The 13,353-nt window shown below is 46.1% G+C and overlaps 1 pseudogene; it reads right to left on the bottom strand.

Moving 5' to 3' along the window:
- Window positions 1-6,376: 6,376 nt before the first annotated feature.
- Window positions 6,377-13,353, bottom strand: part of LOC136577342 (sulfotransferase 1A1-like) — a 45,563-nt pseudogene continuing 38,586 nt past the window's right edge.

Raw genomic sequence — 13,353 nt, forward strand, 5'->3', positions numbered from 1 at the left:
TGAGTTTCAGCTGACATGAAAATCAACGCCAGGCGGTGTGTCGGTCGGGCAGTTTAAACACTGAATGATGAGCGCCCGAGCGACGCTAGTGCGAGTGAGCTGGTGATCTCGTCAACAGCTCGTACCATGGGACAAACGAGAATTGTGAGATTCTCGGCCCACGTAAAGGGCATTACAGTGTTTTTACTAGAGCTGAGGATGACAAGCCGGCGCTGATATATCCAGCTATGCTGATAATTCCATTATGGTTCTACATCGAAGCTGTGCTATATTGGACTGTGGAGCTGTCATAGCCATCTTGCTAAAGCTGGACAGCAGTGATCAGATAAGCAAAAAGTAAATTGTCAGTGTCCCTGCTAGTGAGTCTATGGGTGAAGCAGCAGTGGCTTTCTTGCTAAAAGTCGCACTTAAAAAGGTACCTTTTTTGCCTCATTGCCAACTTGGAAAGTGGTGCACTATAATGGGAAAAGCACATTAGGCTTCCTAATCAGACAGGGATTCATTGTTCTGCATTCTATGTGCTGTGTTTGGTCTTTTTATGGGCACATTGTGCCAACACTGGGGCAGAACGCTGTGCTGTAGAGCCTGCATCCCAATTAATGGGGGGGGGAGCTATTTAAACCATAGGATGTGTGCAAGGTAAGCATCCTTCTCTCTCTGCCTATTGCTGATCAGTGATTCTTTTGTAGAATTATATCTAGTGAGGACTTCAAAAAGACATCATGCATCTTGTAAGAATTGTGTAATACCACTTCCAGATGGCTGTCGAGATTGGCTTTGCAGTAAAGGTTTTTTTCTTTTTTGCCCAACCTTCCTTAGTATTGAAGGTAAGAGATTTTAATCTATAATCCTATCCTTCTCCTTAGGGGACTTTCTAAATTGGGAGTCAGCACTAGTTTCCTCTACCACCTATCAGGGGATGATGTCCTGGGTAAAGGACCTTGTTCGCACATCCATGAGGGAGCTACGCGAGAACTTGCAAGACCAGGGATCTTCTCAAGAGTGCCGATGAGGTAAAAGTCCAACTTCCTGCCCCTCTGAAAGAGATTTTCAAGTCAGTAAATGAAGTTGGCTGCTCCTCTTCAGAGGTGAGGAGCTAACAGAGTTGCAATTTCCTTTTGATCACATTGAGAAGATTTAAAAGCCTGAACTCACAGGTACAGGCATTGTTGATACCGGGTCAAGTCTCATTTCGCTAGGTGATGACAGGTCCAGGGATGATGTCTGCAACTAACAGGCTGTTTCATGGACTATATGGCACTTCAGGGTCCTACAGAAATGGTCCACATTTGGGAAAAGCTGAACATATGGGTTGATTATCTAAGCTGGTTTCAACTGATTCCAGATAAATAGGCACTATACCCAAAAGTGTTTGCTGTCAGGTCAATTTTGGGCTGATCCCATCTGCCCACCAGCTGTTGAATGAGGGCCAACACTAAGCTTGAGAAATTTAACTCTATCACCGGGAGAAACCGTACTTGCTAGATGCCTTTTCCATCGTGCGGAACTTTCAGCTGGCTTCTGTGTTGCCTCTTGTGCCGATGGTCTCAAGAGTCCTGGCATAGGACAGGCAAGACCAAGCCCCAGTGTTTGCCGTCATACCATTTTGGCCGTGAAGAGCGTGGTTTCCCCTGCTCTTGAGGATGAGACAAGAAACCTAATGGAGTCTTCCGCTTAGACCGCACATGGTGTACCAGAACAGATTGTTGTCCAAGGACATTAATATATTCAGCCTGATGACATGGAGATTGACGGGCCCCTAATAGGGAAACCTAGGCCAGTCAGACTCAGTAGTCTCAACCTTGATGGCTGCCAGAGGTGTTGCAAAAAATAAGGCCTACTCCATTATGGTGTCCACCTTTAAATATGGTGTGACCAAAGAAGGCTTTCAGCAGAACAACCCTCAATAGCAAGCCTGTTACAATTCTTAATAGGATGTATTTGAAAAAGGGCTTAGACTTAATACTATTAGGGTTCAGGGCTCGACTTTATCAGCTTTCTTTGGAAGATCTCTTGCCAAGCACCCATGGTAAAAAAAAGGGTTTCTGGTGGCCATCCAAAAGCTTTGTCAATCCACAACCAATCTTTTTTTCAAAACAGGACCTGCCGTTGGTACTAAGAAGATTGCATGAACCACTCTGAGCCATTGCAAAAGCAGAGTTATCATCTCTTACAGAAAGGTTGTATTCTTAGTATCAATTACATCGGCCAAGAGGATGAGTGAATTGCAAGCACTAGCTGCAAAAGAACCCTTTCTATTGTTTCACCAAGACAAGGTGCTACTAAGAACTCTCCTCTCATTCAAACCCAAGTGTCCTTCCCATACCAACATTGAACCATTCTTGGAGAAGGAAAGGCACTACAGACACTGAATGTATGAAAAAAAGGGGGTTTGGTACTGTGTTAGCCAGTAGAGCAAAGTGTGATTGTTCTCATTAAGAGAAACCAGTTAATCTTGTAGCTATGATACCTTTTAATGGCCAACAAAAATACTTGATGCTAAATACATGATATACTGAAGGGCACCTTCAAGTCACAGCGTCACAGAATAATTTGGGGGTATAAATTTATGGCAATGTCTGATACCCTCAAGAATGGAATGAACCTCAGCCCGAGATTCTTGCATAAGTGGAGAATATGAAAGGTCTGAAGAAAGTCAAGACTTTGTCCTCTTCACAACCATTGTCTGTGTTTTGGTTTTCTAATAAAAATTCTGAAATTTATTGTAGGAATGTTGCCATCCAATAGGTGGTGCTACAGAGCTAGTATTACCATCTTTCCATGTGCAGTTTAAGTAAAAATAAGAGGCATCATAAAACTGTCACATTCTGCAGCTCAGTGGACTAATTAAGCATCTGTGTCTTTGTTTAGATTGAGCGATAAACTAAAACCAAAAAACGTTGAGCGATCACCTTGCGCTTCAAGCGGGGGATGCAGAAGACAAGCCGGATCGCTTGTCTTCTGCATCCAGCTGTTCTCTGCTTGGAGCGCCGAGCTGTTATACAGCTGAGCGCTCCGAGCGGGGTATGAAGAACGCAGCTGGACAGCTGTGTTCTTCATACCTCGCCTGTCTTCAGGTAGCGGGATACAGCTGAAACAATAGTATCAGCTGTATCCCGCTGTGAATCACTGATAAGTTGTTGCTGAAGGATCAGCAATCAGTTAACGAAAACTGCACAATCTCAGTGCAGTTAGACCGAACGATTATCGCTCAAAAGATGGCTTTGAGCGATTTGAGGGAAAAATCGGTGTCCAAGTCAGCCTTAAGTCTCAAATTTCTGTTTGTGAACATTTATTTAGATCAAAAGGTGTATCTCCCACCCCTCCCCCTCACCTCCGCATCTGTGTGTTATAATTGTGTGCCATCCAAACCAGTTTCATTTTAGCCTGATGAAGTGTGGATAACAGAACCATCCGAAAGCCTGCTGTAACATCATGTATTTTTGTTAGCCATTAAAAGGTATCATATCTACAAGATTGCCTGGTTTCTCTTACTGAGAACAATCACACTGGACATTGGATGTAAGCAGAAGTCTAAGGATCTATCTGGCCCGGACAGAAGTCTTCTGGAGGACAGATCATCTTTTGTGCTCAATAGTGGCCCAAAAAAGGGGGATAAGACCTCAAAATTAACCATAGCTTGATGGTGGCTACCAGATCTTGTTATAGCAGAAAGGAATATTTCCCTCTGATGGAATTCAGGTTCATCTACTAGACCAACAGCAACTTTATGAGCAGGAGGTGCTCAAGTTCCAACTGAAAGCATCTGCCGGGTGACATGGTGGAGAACTCTTAATACCTCCATTTGCCATTATAGACTAGACTTCTCAGCAAGGGAAGAATCTTCCGTTGGACCTTCAATATAAAATTTTTGGTATTTCCCACCCTTAAGAAATTGTGCTATAATATACATACACACTAATATATATATATATATATATATATATATATATATATATATGAGCTGCTGTTTCAGATGGTAGAATTTATTATGCTAGCCTTTGTTGCTGTACTCCAAACAGCAGCACTTAACTTCCCTCCCAATCAAGTTTTTTTTTAGTTAATGTTTCTGGTACCTTCTTTTAAAATACACAAAGGGGGAGGGGCTTAGGACCCTTTTATAGGGCTGCTCTATACCTTTTAACTCTTTGTGTCATCTGTTCAAAACATGAGGTAGGGGAATAAATATGTATATGCGCTGCTTTTGAACTACAGGAAAGAAGAACATATTAAACTCACCCTATATAACCACCTTATAATGTGGCAGGCTTAGGTACAGCGGATCTGTTCTAGTTTACCTATAAATAATGCAGTCACCATATAATGTACTCAATTAACAGCTCTCTACAGTGATAGTCATTACAGTGCAGTTACCTCCAGTGATCACAGGTGACATTTCAGCTTGGAATCGTCCATATACGGTTTTCTTCTCTCTATAGAGAATAGGGACTTTCACCTTACCCCCCATGAATGACCCAACTCCGTAATAGGGACTCCCTCTCCCCATATGCATGCCCCTACTGGGTCATTATGACACTCCCATATGCATGGCCCCACTCTGTAACAGGAAACCCCCCCCCCATGCATGGCCCACTCAGTAATAGGGACTCCCTCCTTACCCCCCCACAAATGACCCCACTCGGTAATAGGGACTTCCCCCCCCCCCCAATATTCATGGCCCCACTTGGTAATAGGAACTCCCCCCCTTCCCTCAAATGACCAAACTCAGTAATAGGGTCTTTCTCCCCCTTCCCCATCCCTATATGCATGGTCCCACTCGGTAATAGGGACTCCCACATATGCATCTCCCCACTAGGTAATAGGGACCCCGCCCATATGCATTTCCCCACTCAGTAATAGGGATTCACCCATCCTCCACATGCATGGCCTCACTCGGTAATAGGGACTCTTCCGTATGCATTGCTCCACTCGGTAATAGGGACACCCCCCTTACCCCTCATAAATGACCCAACTCATTATTAGGGACTCCCCCACCCCCATATGCAAAACCCAACTTGGTAAAAGGAACTCCCTCCCCCCTCTCCCCCATATGCATGGCCCCACTAGATAATAGGGACTTCCCCCTTACCCCCTGAATGACCCAACTCGGTAATAGGGACTTACATCCCCCCCCATATGCATGGCCCCACTCGGTAATAGGGACTCCTCCCCTCCCTCCCCTATATGTAGGCCCCACTAGGTGATAGGGACACCCACCCATGCATGCCCCCACTCGGTAATAGGGACTTCCCTGCCCCCATGCATAGCCCAACTCGTAATAGGGACTCCCTCCACGCATGGCCCTACTCAGTGATATGGTCTCCCCTCCCATATGCATTGCCCCACTCAGTAATAGGGTTTCCCCTCCCATATGCATGGCCCCACTCGGTAATAGGGTCTCCCCCCCCCCCCCAATGTATTGCCCCACTCGATAACAGGGACCCCCCTTCACCATATGCATGGCCCTACTGGGTAATAGGGACTACCCCCCTATGCATGGCCCCACTAGGTAATAGGGACTCACCACTTACCCCCATCCATTGTACGTCTCTCTACCCAAGACAAGATATATCTCAAACTACACACTCAACATGTTGATTCTGGTGTGTGCATACACCAATAAATACCTCTCCCCAGACACGACTATCTGCCTTGGCTCTCGGTCCACAACAATGATGGTTCAGAAGTCATGTCTGAAAGAATCACACACTGTATACTCCTGACTGAAGGAATTAAAATGAAATTGAATCTAAATATTCATACATTCAGTAGTTTCCTGACACTCGGGAATAGGGATCCCCTATGTGGCCCCACTTGGTAATAAAGATCCCACTATGTAGACCCACCTTTATAATGAGACACCCTCTGTGGTCCCGCCTAATAATTGGACCCTCTGTGTAGGCCCATCTAGTAAAAGGGATCCCGCTACGTAGATCCACCCTTAGTGGCCCCACCTAATAATTGGACCCTCTGTGTGGCCCCATCTAGTAACAGAACTCCCTTTATCACCCCAGAACTGGTATCTGATCCATGGTGGAGATTACCTTCATCATTAATACACACAATAGCAGTCTGGCAATGTTACACGCATAGCTTCGTTACTCCTCCTCTCCCCGGTACTCGCTGTACTCCGAGCACTGGAGCCAGGAGGAGGAGTAAAAAAGCTATACGGTGCACATCGCACGCAGCATCAGACAGCTAGTGCGTGTATTAATGATGAAGGTAATCTCCACTACAGACCTAATCAGGTGTGGGGGTCATTAAGGTGCCGAAAGCCCGACAGCACTGTTACCTCCTCGCCCCCAGCCTAGACTTTAAGTAATGACCCGTACACAAATTGGCTGCCATTTACCTGCCAGAAGACGTATTCCTCCACTGCTATAAATCATGAAATGTCTTTATTTTTGGAACGGGGTAAATACAGAAGAAAAGGTGATAAGAAGTCATGGGGCAGTAATAGTATTCTTTAGGATGTCTGTCCATGTGCAATGCGGGCAGAGACTGGGAATGGAAGCGAGACAGTCAGCAGGTCATTGACTCAGACCTCGAAGCGGAAGGTCAGGTCGGTGTCAGACATCTCCCTCTTATAACAGGCATCAAGTAATTCATTGTGAGCCACAGTGAGATGGTTCTTCCAGTCGCCGCAAATTCCTAGAAAGGCAGAAGTGCAGGATTTAGTGACCATAAGTAACACGCTATCAGTAGTTAATAGTAACGCGGAAATAGACGGTACCTTTCCTCATGAAAGGAGAGACCTCGTGGTCCATAACATGGGTCGGGATGGAGCTGTAGTTGGCCATGTGGTTTTCCTTCATGGTCTTGAAGGTTGTACGCTGGTGGATCTTCTCCAGAACATCCTCAGGTAGATACTTCCCCATGTACTTCATCACCTTCCTGATCTCACGTTTTGAGTCCTGTACCAAGCAGATGGAGAAGTTTAGAAAACCGCCTCAACCCCTCATCCAAGGGTACGTCAAGGGTAAGAAAGTTGCACAGAATTTGTAGAGTATCATTAAAGGAGCTGTACAAGAATTTCAAGTTATTCCCTATCCACAGGGCAAAGTGTAACTTGCTGATCGATGGGTCTCATGTCCCCCATCCTCCTCAGTGCGATGTTACTGCACCCCCCAGTAAGGAAGAGACTGAATGAAGCGCTGGTCATATAAGTATACCAGTGATACATTCACTTCTCGCTCGGGTATTTCCATCAGCCCCATTGAAGTGAATGGAGTACTGACCGCACATGAGCAGCCAATGCTGCATTCAGAGTGACGTCACTGCGGGGAGAGAAGCGATCCCCATAAGGACAGGAGAACAGGACATGGGAGTCCTGTTCTCAAGATTGAGGTGAGACCCCCATTAATCAGTTATTCCCTATCATGTGGTTAGTGGATAACTTGAAATTCTCTTCTGCGCAGCAACGACCCCAGTTGGGACTAGTTGAACAGTGAGCGTCTTCTTCTTGTTGAACTGAGCTAAATGATCTGGCTCAGCAAAAAGCGAAAAAAACTGTCATCATTGCAGGTTATGTGGGCTTAGAGCGGCATCTATGGGTGTGTGGCACCGCTCTATGAAGTCCTACTTCCCCCACCCCCATCGTTTACTTACAGGAGCCGGCTCGTTAGCGGCCGGCCCATCACTACTAACAGGGACTGTGCAATTCTATGAAACCAAAGGTTACTCGGTGACTAAATGTACCTTCATACTGTGCAGCAGGGGTGCTATAACATTGCTGCTTCCTGGGTCACTGTACTGACCGCAGGAGACGGGAGAGAGGAGACATGTTAAACTCTACATAGAGCGCTCAGCATCAAGCAACAGACAGCGCAACGCATGTGGGATTGTTAGGCTGAAGCCTGTATTGGGTGGTGGCTGGGCACTTTAGTAAGCAGAATCAAAGAAGGGGCACTATAAGCAGATGGGGCCACAGAGGGGACACTAGTAGTAACTGGGGCCACAGTGGGGACAACTAGGAATTAGGGCCATAGATGGGGCAATATTACAAATTTGGGCATTAATAAGAAGCTGGGCCTTAGAAGGGACACTACTAGGAAGCAGGGCCACAGAGGGGACATTATGGGGAATTGGTAAAGTCATCTTGGTATTCTGGGTCGGATGGAGAAGAAAAGGGAAAGTGAACAACTCCAGTCAGAGAGGACATAACCTGTTATCATTAGAGGTAACGGTACTGTAATTACTGATATGGTCTGCAGAGAGCCTGTCTAGAGCAGATATCTACCACTATATAGCGGCAATATTGGTCTTTGTATAGTATTTTTCTCAGTAACAGTATGGCGGTATTATTTGGCTCTTATATAGTTTCACTATTAGCAGTACTGATCTTTGCAGTGGTCTTACTTTAGTAACACTATGGTGGTATTAGTTACTATATGGTGATACTATGTGATCATGGTGGGTCCTTTTTTTCTTGTTTAGAGGTTGGTATGTAGATATCTTGGTTCTGTTATCGTATCTATGGAATGAGCTTGGTTCTGGTATTGTCTCTGTAGTAAATATCAGATTATTATAGAACTTTAGACTCCTTGGGGGTCCACAGTTTCCAGACAGGCCAAGACCCTTGGTAACCGTAATCGGCCCCTGGTGTGCACAATATAGCTACTGATTTGGCTAACCCCCGTCTGTCTAATATAAAGTGAACATTATCTTGGTCATTTCCAGGGTGCTCTGCACTCGGATCTAATCCACAATGGATACCTAGGATGAGTAAATATCTATTGCTACCTCTAACAGGTCCTCGTAGAACAGGTAGAGGACGTCCTTCTGCTGTCTGATCTTCCACCAGCACTTCACATGGTCACTCCATGGCCCAAAGGCAACTATGGGAGAAAGGACAAGTATGAGCATGGACAGGACATCTAGAAGGTGCCTGCTGAGGGTCGTAATTCTATAACAGCGGGGGTCTCACAGGCTGCAGACCACCGGTTTAGTAACTGGTATGTGTTTGGTAGAGGAAGCATTTCCTTGCACCAGAGAAGGCTGCAGTCCAGTTCCCCTACTACAGACCCCTATAGGAGTTAACCCTTATGCTACCAGCATAATGAGAGGATACATTACTTGTACCTGTTCCTTTTAGGATCTTCTGGATATTCTTCAAGCGTCCCCGGATCTGGGTGCACATAGGACATGCGATAAGAGTGATAATATGACACAAATACATCCTTAGGGTTCCGAGCCACGTAAATTATCTGCAGGGAGAAAAGGCGACAAGAAGTTACTGATTCTGCCATGAAAGGAGGGCGAACTAGAGATAGAGATGTGATCGGCCTGATGAGGGAACACATTGAGTTATGAACCAGGCTCTACGCAAGAGAGATGGCCCTGGGTATAGGAGCAGGGGGTGATCAGGGTCTACAGGAGGGGAGAAAGCTATTGAACGTGTATGACCACCTTAACTCCTTGACACTAGATGGCATACATATACGCCCAGCAGCAGCAGGGTTTGTATGGATGGTGAGCCCATCCTGCTCCATACACAGCGAGGGCCAACTGCCTCTGACACCATCCACAACAACTGCAAGCAGCAGTCACACCACTTTTGACAGCGGAATTCAAATGACCCAATCGGCATTAGGGTGTCCCGAATGGCTCCACAGTGATGAGATTGTGCAACACTCCAGAGGGGTGACCCTGGGCACCTGGCTAACGTGAAGAGCTGGGAAGGTTAAGTGCTGACGTGTCACTCGCCATGCTCTAGTCCCGGAGGGATGACATGCTGCCAAGGCCAGTGTAGATTGCATGCCAGGCTTCAACACTCCTTTGGCTGGGAGTGCCAATAAAGGGGATGATAGTGGTGTGTGTGGGTGTTGTAGTAGATATCACTTGTGATGCAACCGTTCCCACATACCATTATTCTATGCGGCGGAGTAATAAACACAGAGAAAGATATAGATATATAACCTCGAGTCCTTAGGAACAGTTAAGGCCCAGTATAACTTTTACCTGAAAAAAGACTTGAACAGGTATTACAGGTACAAGTCACTTGACGTACTGACAGGCTATAGCTCAGAGGTAGGGAGGATACACAGGATCAATACAGTCCAGAGGAGGAGGGGGGGGGGGGTAAGGAGTCCCCCCACAGACTCTTTGGCAGGCAGTTACTCCAGAAAAGGCTTAGCCTAGATACACCCCACATACGCATGGGTGTCACAATCAAGCACCTCTGTGCGGTGATCCTAGAGTCGGATGGCCGCATAGAAAAACACCTGTATTGTGAATGGGTACCTGCTTTTTTTTTTTTTAAGAAGTTGGGGTCTGTTCTCTCTCCTCACATCAACACTACATGGTGAACATAATAAACATTTAAATACTAATAAATAAAAAAAGGCAAAATTGCACTTCTATTGGTCATCCCATCTCCAAGTAGAAACTTAATGAAGTGATCAAAAAGTCGTAAAAAATAATAAAAAATAAAATTATATATGTATAAATTTGGTATCGTCGTAATCCTACTGACCCATGGAATAAAGTTATCATGTAATTTTTGCCGCTGTGTGTACACTGTAAAAACAATTCCCTCCCACCAAAGATATTGAAATAGTGTCTTCTTCCATTTTACACCATATATAAATGTTTACATTAATGTGAATGATACATTAAAAATAGTAGAATTGAAAAATATAACTTGCCCCACAAAAATAAGCCCTCAGACAGCCACATTGTTGGAAAAATAAGAGTTAAGATTTTTTGTAAGTTGGAGAAGCAAAAAACAAAACAAAACAGTGCCTTTAAGGCACAGGTATCAAACACAAGGACCGCTGCCTCATTTTATGTGGCTCGCGGCGTGCCGACAGACGCTCACCACTGTAGTGATTACCAGCTGGGGTGCTGTAGCTCCCCACTGGAAATCACGTTGGCAGCGCTGATTCTGGCGCACACTCTGACGTCAGTGTGCAGGCAGGATCCTCCTCCCCTGAGTCCTCTGCTCCTCAGTTCCGCAGGAGAGGACTCAGGGAGGAAGTGTGCCAGGCTACACGCTGACGTCAGTGTGCATCCAGGCTCAGTGCGAGCAGAGGAGGAGCGGTGCTGACAGCAAGGAGGAAGTATATGGGTTGGGGTTAATATTGTTATGGGGTTAATATTACTGACGGGGATTTATTACTATGGGGGGTTACTATTACTGTGGGGGTACCCTGTTACTACTGGGGCTACTATGAGAGTCACTATGACTACTGCGACCACTATAGGGGGGAGAGGGAGGTGAGTGTGTCACCATTAGGGCTCGTTCACGAGGGCGTAATAGTGTTTCGGTCGTACAAATACACTGCGTATTTCCACAATAGAGAAAAAAAAAACACGCAGATGGGCCCACTGAAATGGTGCGCAAATAAGCAGTGAATACACAGGTTTCCTGCGCATTCACCATGTATTTGCGCGGCCCATTCACTTTAATGGCCTATTGCGGTACGTAGTATGTAACATAATAGGTCATGCTTTGTGAAAATCTATATTCATGTGAATGACTCATTGAAATCAATGGCTTCTATTCACTGCATATTTTGTACGCAAATACGCTGGTGTGAACAGGACCTCACTATACTGTCTTACAATCGGCCCTTTGAAGGTCACTATAAGCCTGATGTGGCCCTCGGTGAAAAGGAGTTTGACACCCCTGCTTTAAAGGGAAAAAGAGACTGTGCAACTCTTTATATAGGCTGTTTGCAGGCAAGTAGGCAGATTAGGTTCTACAGCAAGTCCAATAGACCTGGATACATTGTAGTAGGGGGACCAAACTCTACAAGACAGATTTTGCTCAAGCAAGAAATGGACCAGACTCTTCCAATAGGCACTGCAAAAAAACAGACCAGGTTCTAAGGGAAGACAGATAGCAAAAGAATCAGGCTGTAAAGAAGGAAAGACCGACCTGTTATATGGACCAGCCTGTTATCTAGAGAGAGGTAGACCTCATCATACAAGCCTTCTATACTGATAAATCAAGAACTACAGCAAGAGTTATAGGCCAGCCATTATAGCATGGGAGGGAAAATGTAAAAGACCTGGCTATAAGGGGAGGAAAAACGGGGATTCACACCAAAGTGAAGGAAATCAAGACTCCATATCAAACCAGACTCCAGTGAGATCAGCTGTGGTCTACAAAGAACTCACTACCTTGGACTTCTTCTACCAGAAGCTGCTTGGCAGGAGGTGCACGGGTAAATGAGTTTTAATCACGCGGGGAGAGTCCATAGCATCAAGGATCTCCGTTCCTGAGGAAGAGGTGACAAGTTGGACTTATGTATGAAGGAATGTGATGACAACATAAGACATGGACTCCTACAAGGCCGATGGTTCATTAAGGTTTTGGTGTTACCTGCTCATTTATTGGGAAATTCAAACCCCAAAAAACACTGTAAAATAACTTTATTGGCACCACTTACCTGACGACATGTCAGGCACCGCATACTCCAGAAAGGGCACCCGCTCAAATATGGCTCCACGTTGGCTTTTTGCAACATCTCCATTTTGGAGCATTAAGTCCACAACCTTGCTCACCCAAGTGGTACCTGTAAAGAGTCAACATCTATTGAGCATGGTCATGTGAAGGTCCCCGTTGTCAATGGTAATTAGAGGAGTTGTGGGAATTGACACTGTGCACGGTGCCAATAGTCATGGGTTACTGCTCTACGACTTCAGTTATTGAAAACAGTCTGTAACTTTTGTTGTTAAGTGCAGTTATGCTAGAGAGATAATTCCACACCAAGCCAGGTACGTCTCCTGCCATCAAGCACACCATGGACACAGCTCAGCCGTACTGGAGGAAACGGCTGGCATGTCACTCACCGCCAAGGGTGCTCAGCAGCTGACCAGGAGGAACCCGCCCTGCCGGCAGCCTCCCGAGTAGCTCCTGCAGCCATCCAGAAGGCACCTGCCCTGCCGGGGGCTTAAGTAGCCCCTGCACCCATCCTAGGGAAACCCGCCCTGCCGACAGCCTCCTAAATAGCCCCTGCACCCGACCCAGACCAGGAAGCTTCTCTATTCTGCCTGCCCCAGTCTTCTACACCAGTGTGGAAATCACCATGTGTCAAGCAGCTTAGGCTGCCTGTCCACGGGCATTGCGGTCGCCGCAGGAAACGGTAGACGGATCTCCCCTGTCAACCTATCTGACAGCTAGGCTGACCATGGAGAATCACAACTATTCGCGAAAGCTTCAGACAGCGTGATTTGCCAGCGATTTACCGCCAGCATCACGCCCGTGGACACCAGATGCATTTATGCAAACAAACCCATTCAAGTCAATGGCGGCACCAGGTTACGACCGTTGTCACACACGAACATGCCCGGTTGGAGGCTCAGCGGCGCAAGCCAGCGGTCGGTCTGCTCTGTCAGACCCTGCAG

This window comes from Eleutherodactylus coqui, chromosome 8, assembly GCF_035609145.1.
Source record: "Eleutherodactylus coqui strain aEleCoq1 chromosome 8, aEleCoq1.hap1, whole genome shotgun sequence".
In the NCBI taxonomy this organism is placed as follows: domain Eukaryota; kingdom Metazoa; phylum Chordata; class Amphibia; order Anura; family Eleutherodactylidae; genus Eleutherodactylus; species Eleutherodactylus coqui.